At 38.7% G+C, this 20,084-nt stretch overlaps 1 protein-coding gene across 2 annotated transcripts in view; it reads right to left on the bottom strand.

Annotated features, from left to right (window-relative positions):
• The window catches only part of CLEC4A (C-type lectin domain family 4, member A), a 42,517-nt gene that overhangs the window by 7,625 nt on the left and 14,808 nt on the right, over positions 1-20,084 (bottom strand). The window lies entirely within an intron of this gene.

Raw genomic sequence — 20,084 nt, 5'->3', positions numbered from 1 at the left:
ATACTTTGCTTTGAGGTATGTAGCTGAGTGATCACTGGACATTTCTGAAGCTCTCCCTTATAGAACGGGTTCTCAGGGATCTTAGTCCTAATCCAGACATATTGCAGGGTTAGACCTTCTGGTTAATTCTCCTGACCCTATGAAAAGAAAGTAATTGGCAGGAATTTGGGGGCACTATCTTCCTTGATGCCCAATCCAGAGGACCCCACCCATCCACTATCTGAGACAAAGACATGGGTCATAAGTTTTGGAAGAAAAAGAAGACAGAGTATAGGCACCCCAGTCACCCAGAAAACTATGGACCTAGAAAGACCACAGTGAGGGAAGCAGGGGTGCTCATGTCTGCACTAGGACCCCTTGCCCAAAGTGTTACAGGGCAGAGATGGGACTGGTGGTGACTGTTCACACCCTCACCACTGTGGGTGGGGACAACTGTGTCAATGGCCAAGTCCCAGGTCATTGACAGTCTCCCACTGTACGGCAGAGTGCAACTGTCCTGCAGGAAAATTAAGAGAAACTTCGGAGACACCTGAATCTCTCTTTCTTAGGGATGCCACCCAGATCCAAGACACTGGAATTGGAGGCATGCTACAGCTATCTCTTTTTCTCATTGTTCCATGGGTCAGTGAGTCCATCCCAGAAATCACTGGGTTGCTTGCTGTGGAACTGGAAAGTCTTGGGCTTTGATACTCTCTGGAAAAAAGAAATTGGTCTTCTTTTTTAACGCCACATGGCCTGAGTATACTCTGGGTGATCAGGAGTTTTGGGCCCCAAATGGTAGTCTAAATTTATAAGATTTAAATCTATAGAATAAGATTTATTCTATAGGAGGAAAGGGAAATGGTCAGAGGTTCCATATGTTCAGGCCTTTATATATTTCAGAGATCACATACAACTGAGACAAGGTCATCTAGAAGCACCTACTGTAGAAAAAGGGGGACTCTAAGGACATCTCAAGGCCCCACAACTAAAGAGGAGGCAGAGGGCATAGACAAAGAAGAGAAAGTACCAGGAAATGAGTCTACTGTTACCCCTGAATAGTTACCCCTAACCCCTCCCACATGTACCTACCCCTGATATGCATCTCTCCCAACTGTGATGTCCCTACAAGAGGTACCTAACCTGGTGAAGGGGTGAGGGTGGGGCCTTATGAAAATGCAAGTTCCCTTTGGCCTAGCAGATTTAAGCTCAATCAAGGAAAAGTTAGGCAGCTTTTCACAGGACTCCAGGAAGTTTATTGAAGTTTGAAGTTATTGTTATTGTTAAGTGCCGTCAAGTCAGTTCCAACCCACAGTGACCCTGTATAGGGTTTCCAAGGAGTGGTTAATTTGAACTTCCAACCTTGCAGTTCAAACCAACCTTATGGTTGGGTACTTATCTTAAAGCACCACACCTTACTAAACTGTTTGAACTCACTTGCCCACTTGAAGATCATCCTTTCCTATTGCTGCATGTCTGACTAAAAGGCCTGCATTCTAAATGCAGTCCAAATATACAGAGACCAATTCCACACCCTCAACTGACTCTCACCCTGGGGATGGCAACAATGTCTCCTGTTAACCCCAAATGGACTACCAAACTGTCACTGGAGTTACAAGCTGTAACCATATGGCCCTTTGTCTAATGGAGGGAATGAAAGCCATTTAGATGAAATCAGTGAATTTTTCAAGGAAAGTTGAGAAATTAAGACTTGGATCCAGCCCCAAGGCTGCCTGTCTGTTGGAGGAGGCCACTAAAAAGTGTATCACAACCGAGACACGGTGGTAATGGGAAAGGAATGCTGGTAGTTGCTGTTGAGGTTAACTCCCACCTGATTCTTCCCAGCAATCTTGGGGGTTAAAAGGCATGCTTAAGTGCAGTAAGCTGGGGTATTTTCAGCGTGACTGCCAGGCTCCACTTAGTGGCCAAAGGTCTGTCCACAACTTTATCCCCAAAACAACTTGCCCTAAGTATAAAAGAATGTCACTGGGAAGAAGCTATTGGGGTTGGAAACTGGAGGAGTTTGTAACCTCACTATTGGGGTTGGAAACTGGAGGAGTTTGTAACCTCAACAAGAGCAGTTTTAGTGAGCTGGTGAAGACTGAAGACTGAGTGATGTGCCTTTAAGAACAAATGCTGCATAGGTCTCATTTTGAAGCATTCAACAAGAATCTAAGAAGATTTACAACTATTAGGGTCAATAAGACTGTGCCCAAGTCACCACCTCAAAGCACTAATAATGTCAACAGAACCCACTGTACTGAAGGATTCACCTCTATCTTTAGAAAGCCAAGAAATGGTGCTTGCAACACCAAATCTCTTAACAGAGCCAGGTAGTATGACCTGTGAAGGACCCATGAGTAGCATGAAGAGTGCAAATACATAGAGTGAGGAACTAAGGCCCCTGATGATCTCTCCAAAGACCATCAAGTTAGAAATATTAGAAGTGATATTAAAGAAGACTTTGATGACATTATAGCTATTATCACAGCTCTTGATAGAAGCTTAAAATCTTTGAATATAAAGATTAATAAGCTGTTGTCCGATGTCACCTTCCTAACCTTACAGACATCAACAGGCACTCCTGTGTTTATGCCAGTCACTCCATTGGAACCAAATCCACCTCCAACTTCTACAACTGCGGTCACTCCATCGGAATCAAATCTACCTCCAACTTCTACACCTGCGGTCACTCCATCGGGATCAAATCCACCTCCAACTTCTACACCTGCAGTCACTCCATCGGGATCAAATCCACCTCCAACTTCTACACCTGCTGTCACTCCATAGGATCAAATCCACCTCCAACTTTTACAACTGCAGCCACTCCATCGGGATCAAATCCACTTCTAACTTCTATGACTGAGTCTCCTTGTCACATGCCTACTGTTGCTTCTGCAGCTACCATTGACTGATTTGCAAGATGCTAACTATTTATATAAGGATGACATATTCCAGAACATCACATCAATACAACTCCTAACTGTATCAAGCACAATGAAACACATTTGTTACCATGGTTCCCCTCAAGAAGACAGAATATATAGGATAGGTCTATGGATATCTAGTTTCATGCTAATAAATTCAGAGATACATAGTTTTACATAGTTGTACAATTTAAAGCAATTTCTTTGGTCTGCAAATAATCATAGGCTTTTTGCTCTGATGAATGTAAATCTGTTTCCTAACTCCTAGACGTCCTGCCATTGTGACCAGCATATCTATAGCAGCATGCACGCACACAGTGTAGCTACTACAGTCAGCAGGCCATGGGTTCGATCCTGCTGAGTGGCTTCATTGCTCCCTTGCTGTCATGCCACAAGCTCTCGGCAATGACTGCCCAGTGTCAACAAGTTACAGTATATTTCAAGTCTCCCCAGAAATGAACCTCAGAATACAAACACCAGCCCATGTAGATACCATCATTAATAACACAGGGTGACTAAGTATACCATCTTCTAGAGATTCCTACACATGTCCAGTATCACCATGACCTTACTGACTGTGCATAAGACCTCATACCAACTCCTAAGACATACTGCATCCTTCTTGAAGCAAATACTTCCAATCTGACTAAACCCCTTGTTCACTGGGTATTGACTCCTTCCATTCTCCACTCTGCATCATTGACTTAACCTGCATATTGATCAGTACAACAACAATAATTCATGCGCCATTTAGTTCAGCCAACACAGCTCATGTTCTAAGATTGTGAAACAAAGTTAAGTATCAAGGACTTAAGTGCTCATGTCTATTTACTATAGTAAAAGGCCCATTGTACGTTTAAGGTCTGAACTCCCACTCCAGCTTCACTATTTATGTACTATCTGTGTGATCTTGAAAAAACCACTTCCTCCACATAAGCTAGTGCTTTAACAGGCATGCCAGCCTTCCTTCATACATAATAGATAACACTGACTTTGTATTTTGAAAATATGTAAATGAGAAGAATTTTTGTCACTGTTAATTTTTTATTTGATTCTCTAAACATGTTGTAGGGTAATCATATCATATTTATTTATTTAACAAGTAAGTATTAATTATCCACAGTGACGTTTCTATTATTTAGCTCTACCCTCCTGAAGCTCAGATTCTACTGACATGAGATAGTCATTAGTGGAATCATTCCTAAGTGAAGATTGAAGGTCATTTCAGACACCTACACATGTAATAAGAGTAAATATGAGAGTGCTAATAACTGTAGATAAGAATTTAGAAATTTTCCTCTAAGGGGACATTCTTTCAGAATTGAGTGAGTGGTGATTGGGAACTGGAATAAACACTTCAAGAAAGGAAATAGCTCTGAATTATCAAAGGTTAGAAAGAAGGCCTATGGGAGGAACACAGTGAGCTAGAATTAGAATGAAAGGAAATCTTAGATGTCACTTATTTGGAAGATCTATCAAAGTCAGTGAGACTTATGAGCTACAGAATACCTAGTCTAGTGTTCTTTCTACTCTTTATACCTTCAATATGAGAAAGCAATCTTTATAATACCTAATAAATATCTTCCATTTTAAAGATTACAGATAGATAGGTATTGATTTATTGACTTCGATTCTCTTGCTGAGTGTCCTGTTTGACAACTAAGTTACATATGGCAAGATGACTGGTTCCACAGAATTTGGAAGAATTCTAGCTAAAAATGCAATAAGGCTATGTGGAAAAATTATGCAGAAATTAACCTTATCTTGTTACATTATCAAGTTCTTGTTAAAACAAATGTGGAAAACAACCAAATATAAAAGACATATGAAAGGAAATATTGAGTTGTATAATTCCTCAAGCAAATAAGAAATGATGCGGAGATTTTGGAAGTAATGCAGAAAGCTTTGTCTCCTAATTGTAACCAGGCCATCCTCTTAATGTTAATCCTTTATTAAGTCACTATCCAGCTCACATTTATATAATAAATTTACTTTTTCAGCAAAAAAAAAAAAAAAAAAGAATGAACCACTGGGCTAGGGACTGCCCATTGTCCTTGAGGGGAGGAGATGGAGGTCCCAAGGTCTTAGTGGCAGGGACCCAGAAGCCTGGCCCAGGTTTGCAATCAACTCCCACTCGCATCATTAAGATTACTCCAAGCAAACCCCTAGTTGTCATGGTTGATGTGAAGTTTAGGAAGTTATGTGAACTCCTGAGTCCACAGGCACTGACTTAGACCCTGGGGGTGAGGGCTGAGACTAAAGGGGCCAACTGGTCTTAAAAGCTGAGAGATACGTGTGAACTCCCAAACTTGCAGCTGGTACCCATTTGACCTAGCTTGATGGCTAGGGATGAGCTGACCAGAACCCAACCAGATGAAAATAAAGATGTTTGATACAGTGAACAAGTATAAATTGTTATAATTTGATGAACTGGACTTTTGCTTATGGATGCAGTTGCTCAGAATTCCAACCCGAATGGAAGATTCGTCATATCAAGGAAAATATTTGTCTCCTCAGTGTACTGCATTGATAGAGATGGTCAATTTAGTCATCAGATATCAAAAATGCAGGGGGATGGGGGCCTATAAAGTCATGAAGTGGCTGGCTTACAAGCTTTCACGATGTTCTTAGTTTACAAATGAGCAGGCTAAGGTAGAAACCCCACTGAATAATCTTCCTCTTTTCCAGATGGATCTGGTGAATGGGATGGGAATGATGGTGATAGGACTGTATGATTCAATTGTGAGTAATTGTTAGCACGATTAATCACAATTGCCACAACTGCAATTGTAGAATATGTATAACTAAAAGGGGGGAGTAGCTAGTCATTCATTTCAGGAACAGAGGACCCCAGGACCATCAAGAAGGAGGAGCATGAGTGGAACATGAGATCCTAACCAGAAAAATGGTGACAGTGGAGACGGTGGCAGAGGCAATGGTACAGAGAGACAGAGCAGCTCTGGGCTCAAGGCCCATGGACTGAGAAAAGCTGTGTGCCTGCAGACAGGAGGCTGGCAGGCAAAATGTGCCCTTTGGACATTTAAATAAATATAAATTTTTTGTTTTGTATGTGTACACAGAATGTTTTTGCTTTGTTCATTTGTGAAAAATAAGATGTAAAAAGGAAGCCACAGGGTGGAAGCAGAATAATTGCTTGAAATGGAACAAATTATATGATTGGTTGAAAGTAAAGCTGATGATCTTGTCTGTTTTAAAAAAAGAAGAAACACTATGAAAAAACACACAGACAATAAAGGGTACTGAGGCAAATTTGAAGACATATCTAGCTGAAATTTTTTCAGAAATAATGAAAAACATTCATTCACAGATTCAAAAAATTAAATAGACTCCAAAAATTAAAAAAAGAAACTACACAACAGCAAGTCCCGTAGAAGTGACAGAAAAACAAAATTAAAGAGAATCGCAAAAGCTGGCAAAGAAAAGAGCAGACAGACTTGAAAGGAATAACAAATAGACTGGCAGCTAATTTCTCAAAAGCAAGAAGAAGTCAAAAGAAAGTAGAATGCTATTTTCAATACACTGAAAGTAGAATGTTATTTTCAATACACAATTTAGAAATATATCCCCAAGAAAAATGCACTAAGGTGAGGTCAAATAAAAGATATTACCAGATAAACAAAACAGAAGAGACTTATTTAAAGGAATTGTAAAGGACATACTTGTGACCAAAAAATATATATAAAAGAATCCATCTGGAATGTATGAAATGAAAGGAAGTAAAGGATGGAGGAAGGGATGAATATCGAAGAAAATAATAACTCTTTGGATTGATTTAAAGAACACCGATGATATTAAAAAATAACATCTATTCATATGATCACACTCAATGGATACCGAAAAATATTTGATAAAAAGTTAACATTCACTCATATGTTCTTTAAAAAAACACTCTTAGACTCCCTGAATGAACAAATGGTTAACATGTCCATCTGATAACCAAATGGGTGGAAGTTTAAGTCCACCAGGGACACTTCAAAAGAAAGGCCTGGTAATCTACTTCCATAAAATTCATCATTGAAAACCCAAAGCACAGATCTACTCTGTGAATCAGAATTGACTCCAGGGAAACTGGGTAACCAGCAACAGAGGAACCTCATCCATACCATAAAATGTATTTATTAAAAAAACCTACAGCAGGCATTATTCTTAATAAAATATTGAAAGCTTTTCCTTGGAAATCAGGCATAACATGAGGTCTGTTATTTTCATATCAGTTCACCATTTTACTGAAGGTTCTGGAGTCCCTGGATGGTACTAATAGTTAACTTGCTCAGCTGTAAAATGAAGGTTGGAGGTTTGAGTCTACCCTGAGGCATCTCAGAAGAAATGTCTGATGATCTACTTTAAAAACATAAGTCATTGAAAACCTTGTTGAGCACAGTTCTACTCTGACACACAAATTGGAAATGACTTCACAGAAACTGATTACTGAAAGTTCTAGCCTATGCAATAATGCAAGAAAAATAAAATTAATATACATCGAAAGAAAGACACAAAGCAATTGCTGTTGATACTGTTAACTGCCACCAAGTAGGTTCCAACTTCTAGCAACCCTATCAGGGTTTCCAGGGTTGTAAGTCTTTATGAGAGCAGAAGCCTCACCTTTCTCCCTAAAACAATCAATGTGTTGTTGTTGATGTGTGCTGTTGATAATTATTAGCAGTTAATCAGTTGTTATACAAAAATGTCAAAAGAATTTGTAGATAAAGTATTTATTAGAATTATAGCAGTTTAACAAAAGCATCTCTTAAAATCAGGAAAGGTGTGTGCTAGGGTTCTATCCTTTCACCATATTTATTCAATCTGTATGCTAAGCAAATAATTCAAGAAGCTGGACTATATGAAGAAGAACGGAGCATCAGGATTGGAGGAAGGCTTATTAACAACCTGTGATATGCAGATGACACAACCTTGCTTGCAGAAAGCAAAGAGGCCTTGAACCATTTATTGATGAAGACCAAAGAATATAGTGTTCAGCATGATTTACACCTCAATATAAAGAAAGCAAAAGTTCTTACAACTGCACCAATAAACAGAGAAAAGATTGAAATTGTAAAGGATTTCATTTTACTTGGATCCGCAATCAACGACCATGGAAGCAGCAGTCAGGAGTGACTTATCTTACTGGGCAAATCTGCTGCAAAAGACCTCTTTAAAATGTTAAAAAGCAACGAAGTTGTCTTGAGGACTAAGGTGTACCTGACCCAAGTCAAGGTCATTTCAGTCATCTCATATGCATGTAAAAACTGGATAATTAATAAAAAGACCAAACTAGAATTGATGCCTTTGAATTATGATATTGGTAAAGAATATTGAATGTACTGTGGACTGCCAGAAACACAAACAAAACTGTTTTGGAAGAAGTACAGTACACCTTAGCTCCTTAAAAGCTAAGATGGCAAGATTCCATCTCACGTACTTTTGACATGTTTTCAGGAGAAATCACTCCCTGGAGAAGGACATCATGCTTGGTAAAGTAGAGGATCAGATAAAAAGTGATCCTCAATGAGAGGGATTGATGCAGTGTTGGCAACAATGCAGCAATTATAAGGATGGCTGAGGACTGGGCAGTGTTTTGTTCTGTTGAACATGAGCCTGAACTCATTCAACTGCAACTAACAATAACAACAACGAGGCTTCTCGATACATAGTTTATATACAAAGAGTTATAAATGTAAAGTTTTGGGTTTTTAAATACCCTCTATAATAGTTATAAGGAGCTCTGGTAATGTAGTGGTTATGAATCGGTCTGCTAATCATACGGTCAGCAGTTCAAAACTACCAGCTGTTCTGGGGAAGAAAGATGAGGCTTTCTGCTCCTATAAAAATTTACAGCCTCGGAAACCGTATGCAGGGTCGCTATGAGTCGGAACCGACTCCACGGCACATAGCAATCACAACATAATAGGTGTGAAGTCTTGGTGTGGCATTGCAGGTTAATGCACTGGACTGCAAGGTCAGTTTGAACTGCAAGGTCAGCAGTTCAAGTTCACTAGCCATTCCTCAGAAGCCCTACACAGGGTTGCTATGAGTCAATACCGACTCAAGGAAACTTAACAACAGCATAATAGTTGTGGCGCTGTAGGATAAGCACTGGACAGTTAACCACAAGGTCGGCAGTTCAATCCCACTTGCCGCTCCTCAGAAACTCTATACAGGGTCACAATAATAGCATCAAAATTAAAATTATCTAAGGAGTCCTGGTGTGACTCCGTAGGATAACTACAAGATTGCTAACTGCAAGGTCAGTGGTTCAAACCCACCAGCTGCTCCTCAGAAATTCTATACAGGGTCACTGTGAGCTGGAACCAACTCAATGACACTTAAAAACAACAACATGACAAACAAAGGATTCATATCCAGAATACATAATTTTTTTTAACTCCTACAATAAATTAGGATAAGCACTAGACTGTGAACCACAGGGTCAGCAGTTCAAGCCCACTAGCTGTTCCATGGAAGATAGATGAGATTTTCTACTCCTGCAAAAATTTTTACAGCTTCGGAAACCCTATACAGGGCCACTATGAGTTCGAACCAACTCATCGGCACTTAAAAACAACAAATTTAGAGTATAAAATCCAAAAGAAAAATATGTAAGACATTTGAACATACACTTTACAAAAGTCCAGTAAACGTTTTAAAAAGTCAGAGTTTGATTAGTAATAAGAAAAATGTCCATTGAAACCACAATGAAAGATAACCATATTGGCACCATCTCTGGAAGTCTGACAACTCCAACTATGGTGAGAATGTAGACCAATAAAATCTTTTAAAAACTACTGATAAGGTATAGATTGGTATAACTGTACATAAAAATTAGTTTGTCAGCTCCTAGTAGAATTAAATCTACATATACTCAATGACTCAGCAGTTCTACTTCTAGATACATACCCCGGAGAAAACCATACATATGTGCACCTGAATACATACACAAGAACTTTTTTAGAATGTTGACTAGAGCCAAGAACTGGAAAAGATAAGTCTATCAGAGACATTTTTGGGTGCTGTGACAGAATAGAAACATCTCATAGAGTTTTCAACGCTGTGACCCTTAGTAGAACAGATTGCCAAGTTTTCCTCCCATGGAGTTGTTGGTTGGGATCGAGTTACCAGCCTTTGAGTTTAACCTTTGCAATATACCAGGTCTCCTCCAATCAAGAGCAAAATAGGTAAATGTGGTTGTTATTAAGGGCCGTAGAATCGATTCTGACCCACAGCAGCCCTGTATAGAGTTTCCAAGGAGAAGCTAGTGAGCTTGAACCACCGACCTTGCAGTTCAAATGACTTTGCAGTCTGATTCATTAGCCCACAGCACCACTCCAGGAGTCTTAAAATAGGTAAATAAGCATCAGATGTCACACAAGTAAATACTATACTAGGAGCAAGTACAGGTACATTGTGTTGTTGTTGTTATGTGCCTTGGAGTGGGTTCCAACTCATAGTGACCCTGTATAGGGTTTCCGAAGCTGTAAATCTTTACGGGAGCAGAAAGCCTCATCTTTCTCCCACAGAACAGCTGGTAGTTTTGAACTGCCGACCTTGTGGTTCACAGCCCAATTCGTAACCACTACGCTACCAGGTACATAGCACAACATAAATTTTAAAAACACAATATTGAAGAAAAAAAAGCATAACACAAAAATACAGCCAGAATGATTCCATCTATATAAAGTCAAAAGGAGACATAATTACTGTATTCCGGGATAAATATACAGATGGTAAAACTACTATGTAAAAAAAAAAAAAAAAGCAAGTAACTGGTTACCATAAAATCAGGATGGGGTTACCTCATGAGGAGTACAGAAGGTACACTTGAAGGCTTTGTTGGACACTGGAACTGGTCTATTCCTAGCAGTGGTTCCAAAGGTGCCTACTTTTTATGTATTTATCAAGTTGTATAATTATGATTTATGTACTTTTCTGCCTGTGTACTAGGTTTTGCAATTAAAATATTTAAAATAAAATCATATCTATAAAAGCAGTTTCTGCCTAATCATGTACATATGAAGAAATGCACTCTAAATATAACAGGTATATGAAGGGTGAATGCCAAACAGGCCTTTCTTTTCACCCCAGTAGGACTGTAATCGGCCTCTGGTATCTTCCTCTTCATCTCATCATAAATGAGAAAGTAGTTATTAAGAATGTAGAAATCAAGGTTATATAGAGAGGCAGGCAGGCAGGCAGGCAGGTGAATTAGGCAGAAAGGCTGTGTGGACCCTCTGCTGCAAGGGTATGGAAAACCACAAGACATATGCAGAGGACAGTGCTAGACATCTAAACCTCAGACAAGGGGATGTTGTTGTTGTTAAGTGCCATTGAGTCAGTACCGACTCAACAGTAACCCTATGCACAACAGAACGAAACATTGTTCAGCCCTGGGACAACCTCACAATTGTTGCCACGCTTGAGCCCATTAATGCTGCCTCTTTACCAATCCACCTCGTTGGGGTCTTCCTCTTTTTTACTGACCCTCCCCCTTACCAAACATGATATCTTTTTCCAGTGATTGATCCCTCCTGACAATATGTCTGAAGTATGAGAGACGAAGTTTGGCCATCCTGGCCTCCAAGGAGCACTCTGGCTGCACTTCTTCCAACACAGATCTGTTGGTTCTTTTGGCAGCCCATGGCACTTTCAATATTCTCCTCCAACACCATAACTCAAAGCATCAATTCTTCTATGGTCTTCCTTATTCACTGTCCAGCTTTCACATGCATATGAGGTTATTGAAAATACCATGACAAGGGGATAGAGAGGCAGATTTAGTGCTTACTGGTAAAAAGAGCTGGGCAGACACAGCAAGAGGAAAGATAGCTGCTGAGCTGTGGTGGCTGACAGGACCTGCTGCAGCTATCCTGCGTATCTCTGAGTAAGACAAGAAAGACTTCAGAGACAAGAAAACGCTCGCATTTCAGAAATCGACCTGGGGCACACAGAAACAAAGGTAGGATTTTTTTTCCACTGGTTTCCCAAATTTCCTGGTGACTAGAGGTGAGGCCAGCCTCTACCAGTGTATACCCCCCATGGAAGCCCGTGCTTTCCAGACAGTTGGAAGTTGTGAGCCTCACTGAAGAGGGGAGGAATTAACTGCAAAAACCCCATTCAAGCAGGTCTGTTCCAAGTCTGCAAAATTGGTCCTCACCACCCCTGGACTTGCTTTCACTAAGAGAAATGGCTAAACAGATGCATGGGGAAGAAAAGAAAAGAGAAGAGAAGAGCAAGGAAGGAAGGGAAAAAGGATAGAAGGAAGGAAAAAGAAAGACTGCTTATCTGTGTAGCTGGACAGGCACAACAAGACTGTCTTCAACTTTCTTGGGCAGCTGTGAAGGCAAGAAGCCAGTAGGTGCCGCAAAGGATTATTGCTTATTGGTGAAGGGAAAGCAGTACCATTTTCTATTTTGTTTTTGTTCTTTTTCTTCTTCTTTCTGCATTATTAATTTTTCCAATGTTACTTGCTGGTTTGCTGGTTTTTATTCTCTCTTGTGGGTGTGTTTTCTCTTCTTGCCTCACCTGACACTAAACAGCAACAGTAGCCATACAGCCCAACCACAGCTGTGCCCCCTCTACAACTCCACCAATTGGGCTGGCGTCAATACCTGCTTCTGTGCAGCAAATCAACTTTTTAAATAGGGGAGAAACTAATAAATTACAGGGTAACCTCAAAGAAACAATACACTTTCACATCAAATCAAGAAAGGAAAATCCTTTCTGAAGATTTTGTAAACATTAAAACTATGAAGAAATTGGAAAATAAAAAAATAATTCAGTACAGGAAAACATAAGGAACAAAGAATTCAGCAGCAGCACAAAAACAAAAAACAAAACAACAAAAAAAACAACAACAGCAAAATGCTGCACTCAATACATACGTATCAATGACTGTGCTGAATGTCAAAGGTTTAAATGCACCAGAAAAGAAAAAGAGTATAAGAATGAATAAGAAAACAGTATCCTTCAATATTCTGTCTATAAGAGACATAGATACACCTTACATACAAAGACAAATACAGATTTTAAAAGGATGAAAATATATATATATATATATTAAGCTAATGGCGATCAAAAACCAAGAGAAGTAACAATGATAATTACTGATAAAATAGTCTTCAAGGCAAAAACTAGTATATGAGACTAAGGATATTATTTCATTATTAAAGGGTCAATTGAACAAGCAGATATGACCATAATAAATATCTATGCTCCCAACTAAAGAGCCTCAAAACACATAGATGAAACACTAATCGAATTGAAGAAAGAAACTCTACAATAATAGTTTTTGTTGTTGTTAAGTGCCATCAAGTCGGTTCTAATTCATAGTGACCCTGTACAGGGTTTCCGAGGAACGGCTGGTGGGTTTGAACCACCAACCTTGTGGCTTAAACTTACCTGTAATCTAAGCCTACAGTTACCAGAAGGAAAGAAATAATAAAGATTAGAGCAGAAATAAATTAATTAGAAAATGGGAAAACAATAGAAATCACCAACAAGACAAGAAATTGGTTATTTGAAAGGATAAATAAAAGTGACAAACCACTGGCAGATCTAACAAAAGAAAAGAGGGAGAAGATGCAAATAACACACATAAGAAACAGTTTGGGTGATGTCACAACAGAACCAAAGGACATAAAAGTGATAATAACAGAATATTATGAAGAACTGTACTTCAATAAATTTTTAAATCTAGGAACAACTAGGTACATTTTTAAAAAACATGACATATCTAAACACTGAGTGAAACAGAAAACTTGAACAGATCAATTTCAAAAGAAGAAATTTATCAGGTCATTTAAAAACTCCCCATCAAAAAAAACAAAGTCCAGGCCAAGATGGTACATTTTATCAAACATTCAGAGAGAAGCTGACAGCAATTTTACACAAACTATTCGAGAACATAAAAAAGGATGGAAAATTTATAAATACATTTTATGGAATAAGCATAAGCCTCATACCAAAACCAGGCAAGGACATCAATACAAAAAGAAATTATAGACTAATATCCCACAAGAACATGGATGCAAAAATTCTCAACAAAATCATAACCAAAAGAATTCAATAATATATCAAAAAAATAATATATCATGACCAAGTGGAATTCATACCAGTGATGCAAGGTTGGTTCAATATTAGAAAAAACAGTCAACATAATCCATCAGATAAACTTTTAAAGAACCACATGGTCACACTGATTGATGCAGGGAAAGCATTTAACAAAATCTAGCATCTATTCTTGAAAAAGAAACACTCAAACAAAGTAGGAATTGAAGAGAAATTCCTCAACATAATTAAAAACATATATACAAATCCAACATCCAGCATTACTTTCAGTGGACAAAAACTGAAAACATTCCCTTTGTGAACAAGAACTAGACAAGGATGCCCTTTATCACCACAACTATTCAATATTATGTTGGAAGTCTTAGCCAGAGCTAAAGGCAAGAAAGGGAAGCTTAAGGCATCGAAATTAGCAAAGAAGAAGTAAAACTCTATTTGCAGATGATCTGAGCCTATACAAAGAAAATCCCAAACTCAGCAGGAAAATTATTATAACTCATTATAAGATTCAGCAAAGTGGCAGGGTACAAGATCAATATACAAAAACCAGTTGTATTCCTCTATACTAATATGTTGTTGTTGTTAAGTACCGTGGAGTCAGTTCTGACTCATAGTGACCCTGTACAGGGTTTCCAAGGCTACAAATCTTTATGGGAGCAGAAAGCCTCATCTCTCTCCCGTGGAACAGCTGGTAGTTTCGAACTGTCGACCTTGAGGTTAGCAGCCCGATTAGTAACCACTACGCCACCAGGAGCTCCTTCTATACTAATATAGACAGCTCTGAAAAGGAAGTTAGGAAAACAATACCATTTACAATAGCCACCCAAAAGATGAACTACTTAGGAATAAATCTAACTAGGGAAGCAAAATACTTCTACAAAGAAAACTACAAAACACTACAAGAAACAAAAAGAGACTTACAAAAATGGAAAAATATACCCTGCTCATGTATAGGAAGACTTAACATTGTGAAAACGTTAATACTACCCAAAGGAATCTATAGCTATAAAGCAATCCCAATCCAGATTCCAACATCATTCTTTAAAGAGATGGAAAAAATGATCATTCATTTTATATGGAAAGAAAAAAGACCTTGAATAATAAGCAAATCACTGCTTAAGAACAGCAACAACAAAAATAACAACAACAAAGTTGGAGGCCTCTCGCTCCCTAATCTCAAATTTACTCTACAGCCACAGTGGTCAAAACATCCTAGTACCAGTACAACAAAGAATATGGAACAGAATTGAAAACCAAGAACTATGTCCAGCCACATGCAGTCAACTGATGTTTGACAAAGGGCCAAAACACATTAAATGAGGAAGGAATAATCACTTCAACAAACAGTGCTGGCAATACTGCAAATTGACTTCCTGAAAAATGAAACAAGACCCGTGTCTCATACCATATACAAAAACAAACTCGGCTTAATTACAGACCTAAGTGTAAACCTAGAACTATAAAGATCATATCAATGAAACTAGGGACAAATTTAGTGGCTCTAGTACAGGGCATATATGCACTATCAAACATTACCAAAAATGCACAAGCAGTAGAAGACAAAATAGATGGTTGGGAACTCCAAAAACTTAGAAATTTATGTGCATCCAAAGTTTCTGTCAAAAGAGTAAAAGGGAGCCCACAGACTGGGAAAAAAAGTTTTGCAACAACATATCAGACAAGGAACTAATATCTAAAATTTATGGATAACTTATAACACCTCTACAAGAAAAAGACAAACAACCCAGTTTAAAATGGGCACAGCTTCCTGGGACCATCAAGGGAGAAGAGCAGAGAGCAGGACCCTACCCAGAGAAGCAGTGATGCCAGAGATGGAGACAGAGATGATGACTTGGAGAGATGGAGGGGCTGGAGACTTTTGACCCAGAGAGGGAGAGGGGCTGTGTGTTGAGGGGCTGTGTGTTGAGGAGGTAGGCTTGCAGGGTATATACCTTTTGTTTGGTTGATGATTAATGGAGGAGATTGTAACCATGGCAATAAAACAATATATACGGATAGGAAGAATGTAAAGCTAATGTTCTCCCATGTAAACTATCACATAATTCACAATAAAACATTAAAAGAAAAAAAATGGGCACAGGACATGAACAGGAACTTCAAAAAGGAAGATATTCAGGCAGCCAACAAACATGTAAAGAAATGTACACAATCATTAGTCATTGTTGTTAAGTACTACTGAGTCACTTCAGACCCATAGCAACCCTGTATAGGGTTTCTGAGGAGCAGGTGGTGAACTTAAACCACCAACCTTGCAATTCAAATCCAACTTTGCAGTCCAATGCATTAACCCACAGTACCACACCAAGACTCCTCATTAGCCATTGTTGTTGTTGTTGTTGTTGTTGTTAAATGCCGCCGAGTCGATTCCAATCCATAGTGACCCTGTATAGGGTTTCCAAGGAGCAGCTGGTGAGCTTGAACCGCTGACCTTGAAGTTCAAATGGCTTTGCAGTCTGGCACATTAACCCACAGCGCCACAGAGAAATGCAAATAAAAACAACAGTGAGATATTATCTCACACCAGCTTAACAGCGAAGTTCAAAAAACAGAAAACAACAAATGTTGGTGAGGGCATGGAGAAACTGGGACCCTCATACATTGCTGGTGGGACTGTAAGATGGTACAACCACTCTGAAAAATGGTATGATACTCCTCACAAAGTTGGAAATAGAAATACCTTATGACCTAACAATCCCTCGTCTGGGTATATAGCCATAAGAAATACAAACCAGGACACAAATAGATATATGTGCACTGAAGTTCAATGCAGCACCACTCACAATAGCAAAAAGATGGCGATGGAGTAACTGTTCACCAATGGAAGAATGAATAAACAAACTTTGGTACATACAAACAGTGAGATAGTAGACAACATTGAAGAATAGTGATGAATCAGCAAAACACCTCATAACATGGATGTATCTGGAGGAAAGCATAGTGAGTGAAATCAGTCAATCACAAAAGGACAAATACTGAATGAGATTATTATTGTAAAAGGTATAGAAGAGGTTTACATACTAAAAGAAACATTCTTTGATGATTACCAGGGATGAGGTTGTTGTTAGGTGACAATGAGTTGGTACTAATGCATAGCGACCCTATGCACAATAGAACAAAACACTGCCAGTCCGGTATCAACCTCACAATCATTGCTACGTCTGAGACCATTGCTTCTGCCACTGTGCCAATCCATTTTGTTTGGGATCTTGCTCTTTTACTCTGACCCTCCACTGTCTCAAACATTCTATCGTAATCCAGGAACTGGTCCTTCCTGATAATATGTCTGAAATATTAGAGACAAAGTCTGGCCATCCTGGCTTCCAAAAAACATTCCAGCTGTACTTCTTCTACACAGGTTTGTTGGTTCTTTTGGCAGTCCATGGTACTTTTAATATTCTCCTCAAGCACCATCACTCAAATGCATTAATTTTTCCATGGCCTTCCTTATTCACTGTCCAAATTCAATGCATTTGAGGTTATTGAAAATACCATGGCTAAGGTCAGGTGCACTTTAGTCCTCAAAGTGACATCTTTGCTCTTCTACACTTTAAAGAGGTCTTGTGCAGCAGATTTGCCCAATGCAATACAACTTTTTATTTCTTGACTGCTGCTTCCATGAGAGTTAGTGGTGATCTGAACAATATGAAGTCTTTGAAAACTTTAATCTTTTCTCCATATATATGGATGTTCTTTATTGGTGAGGATTTTTGTTTTCTTTACATTGAGGTACAACCCATACCAAAGGCTCTTTAAACATCATCAGTAAGTAGTTTAAATCCTCTTTGCACTCAGCAAGCAAGGTTATCTCAGGTTGTTAATGAGTCTTCCTCCAATCCTGATGTCACATTTTCCTTAATATAATCCAGTTTCTGAGATAATTCACTCAACATAGAGAGTGAATAAGTATGGTGAAAGAATACAACCCTGGTGCACAAATTTCCTAATTTTAAATCATTCAATGTTTACATGTTCTTTTCAAACAACTGGCTCTTGGTCTATGTACAGGTTCTTCATAAGCACAACTAAGTATTCTGGAATAATACCCATTCTCTGCAATGTTGTCCATAGCTTGTCATGATCCACACAATAGAAAACCTTTGTGAAGCCAATAAAGCACAGATAAACATCTTTCTGATATTCTCTGCTTTCAGTTAAGATCCACCCGATGTCAGCAATGATATCCCTTGTTCCATGTCCTCTTGTGAATCTGGTTTGAACCGTTAGAAGTTCCCTGTCAATGTACTGTTGCAGCCATTTTTGAACTATCTTTAGTAAGCTTTTACTTGCATGTGATATTCATGATATTGCCCTATGATTTCTGTATTCCGTTAAGTCACTTCTCTTTGGAATGGGTACAAATATAGGCCTCTTCCAGTCAGTTGGTCAGGAAACTACCTAATTCACAATTTGCCATCACAGATGCTTGAGTGCCTCCAGTGCCATATCAGTTTGTTAAAAGATTTCAATTGTATTCCATCAATTTCTGGTGCCTTGTTCTTTGCCAATGTCTTCAATGTACCTTGGACTTCTTCCTTCATTGGCTCTTGATCATATGCTACCTCTTGAAATGGTTGAATATCGACTATTTCGTTTTGGTATAGTGGTTCTGTATAGTCCTTCCATCTTTATTTGATGCTTTCAGCATCATTCAATATTTTGTCCATAGAATATTTTAATATTGAAAGTTGAGGCTTGAATTTTTAATTCAGTTCCCTCATCTTGAGAAACACAGAACGTGTTCTTCCCTTTTAATTTTCTAAATCCAGGTCTTTGCACATTTTGTTATAATATTTAACTTTGTCTCCTCGAGCTGACCTTTCAACTCTTCTATTCAGCTCTTTTACCATTTCATTTCTCCCATTTGCTTTAGCATCTCTACACTGGTGAGCAAGTTTCAGAGTCTCCATTTTGGTCTTTTTCTTTTTCTTGTCTTCTCAAGGACACTTTGCTGTCTTTCTATATGATGTTCTTAATGCCATCCAACAACTCTTCTGGTCTTCGGTCTTTAGTGTCTAATGCATCAAATCTGTTCTTCATGATTACCTTTATATTCAGGTGTGATGTGTTCAAGGTCATATTTTGGTTCTCATGGACTAGTTTTAATTTTCTTCAACTTCAGCATGAACTTGCATATGATGGTCTGTTCCACAGTCTGCCCCTGGTCTTGTTTTGGCTGATGATATGGAGCTTTTCCACTGTCTCTTTCCTTAAATGTAGTCAATTTGATATCTGTGTGCTCCATCTGGTGAGGTCAATGTGTATAGTCATCTTTTATGTTATTTTCAAAGGTATTTGCAGTGAAGATGGCACTAGTCTTGCAAATTCTATCATGTGATCTCCAGCATTGTTTCTATTACCAAGACCATATTTTCCAACCACTGATCCTTTCTTTTTTTCCCCAACCTTTGCATTCAATTGCCAGTGGTTATCAACTCATCTTGATTGCATGTTTGATCAATTTCAGACTGAACAAGTTGTTAAGATTCTTCAATTTTATCTTCACTGGCTTTAGTGGTTGGTGTATAAATTTGAATAATAGTGATATTAACTGGTCTTTCTTATAGGTGCATGGATAGTATCCTATCACAGACACTGTTGTACTTCAAGACTGATCTTGATATGTTTTTTGATGATGAATGCAGCACCATTCCTTTTCAATTTGCCATTCCCAGCATAGTAAACCATGTGATTGTCAGATTCAAAATGACTAGGATATTGATGCTTATGCATTTCATTTCTTTTTTGAGAATTTCCAATTTTGCTAGAGTCATACTTCTTATGAGTTGTGGAAAGGGGAGAGTCATTCACTGGCTAGCATGTAGACACATTTCAGCTCAGATTACAGTCATTCACTGGCTACTGTGTAGACACGTTTCAGCTCAGACTACAGTCATTCACTGGCTAGCATGTAGACACGTTTCAGCTCAGATTACAGTCACTCACTGGCTAGCGTGTAGACACATTTCAGCCCAGAATACAGTCATTCACTGGCTACCGTGTAGACACATTTCAGCCCATAATACAGTCATTCACTGGCTAGCGTGTAGACACATTTCAGCCCAGATTACAGTCATTCAC

This window comes from Chrysochloris asiatica, unplaced genomic scaffold (genome assembly GCF_000296735.1).
Source record: "Chrysochloris asiatica unplaced genomic scaffold, ChrAsi1.0 scaffold00328, whole genome shotgun sequence".
Taxonomy (NCBI): Eukaryota; Metazoa; Chordata; class Mammalia; order Afrosoricida; family Chrysochloridae; genus Chrysochloris; species Chrysochloris asiatica.
Note: the sequence above shows the minus strand (reverse complement) of the source record. Positions and strands in the feature narration are given on the sequence as shown.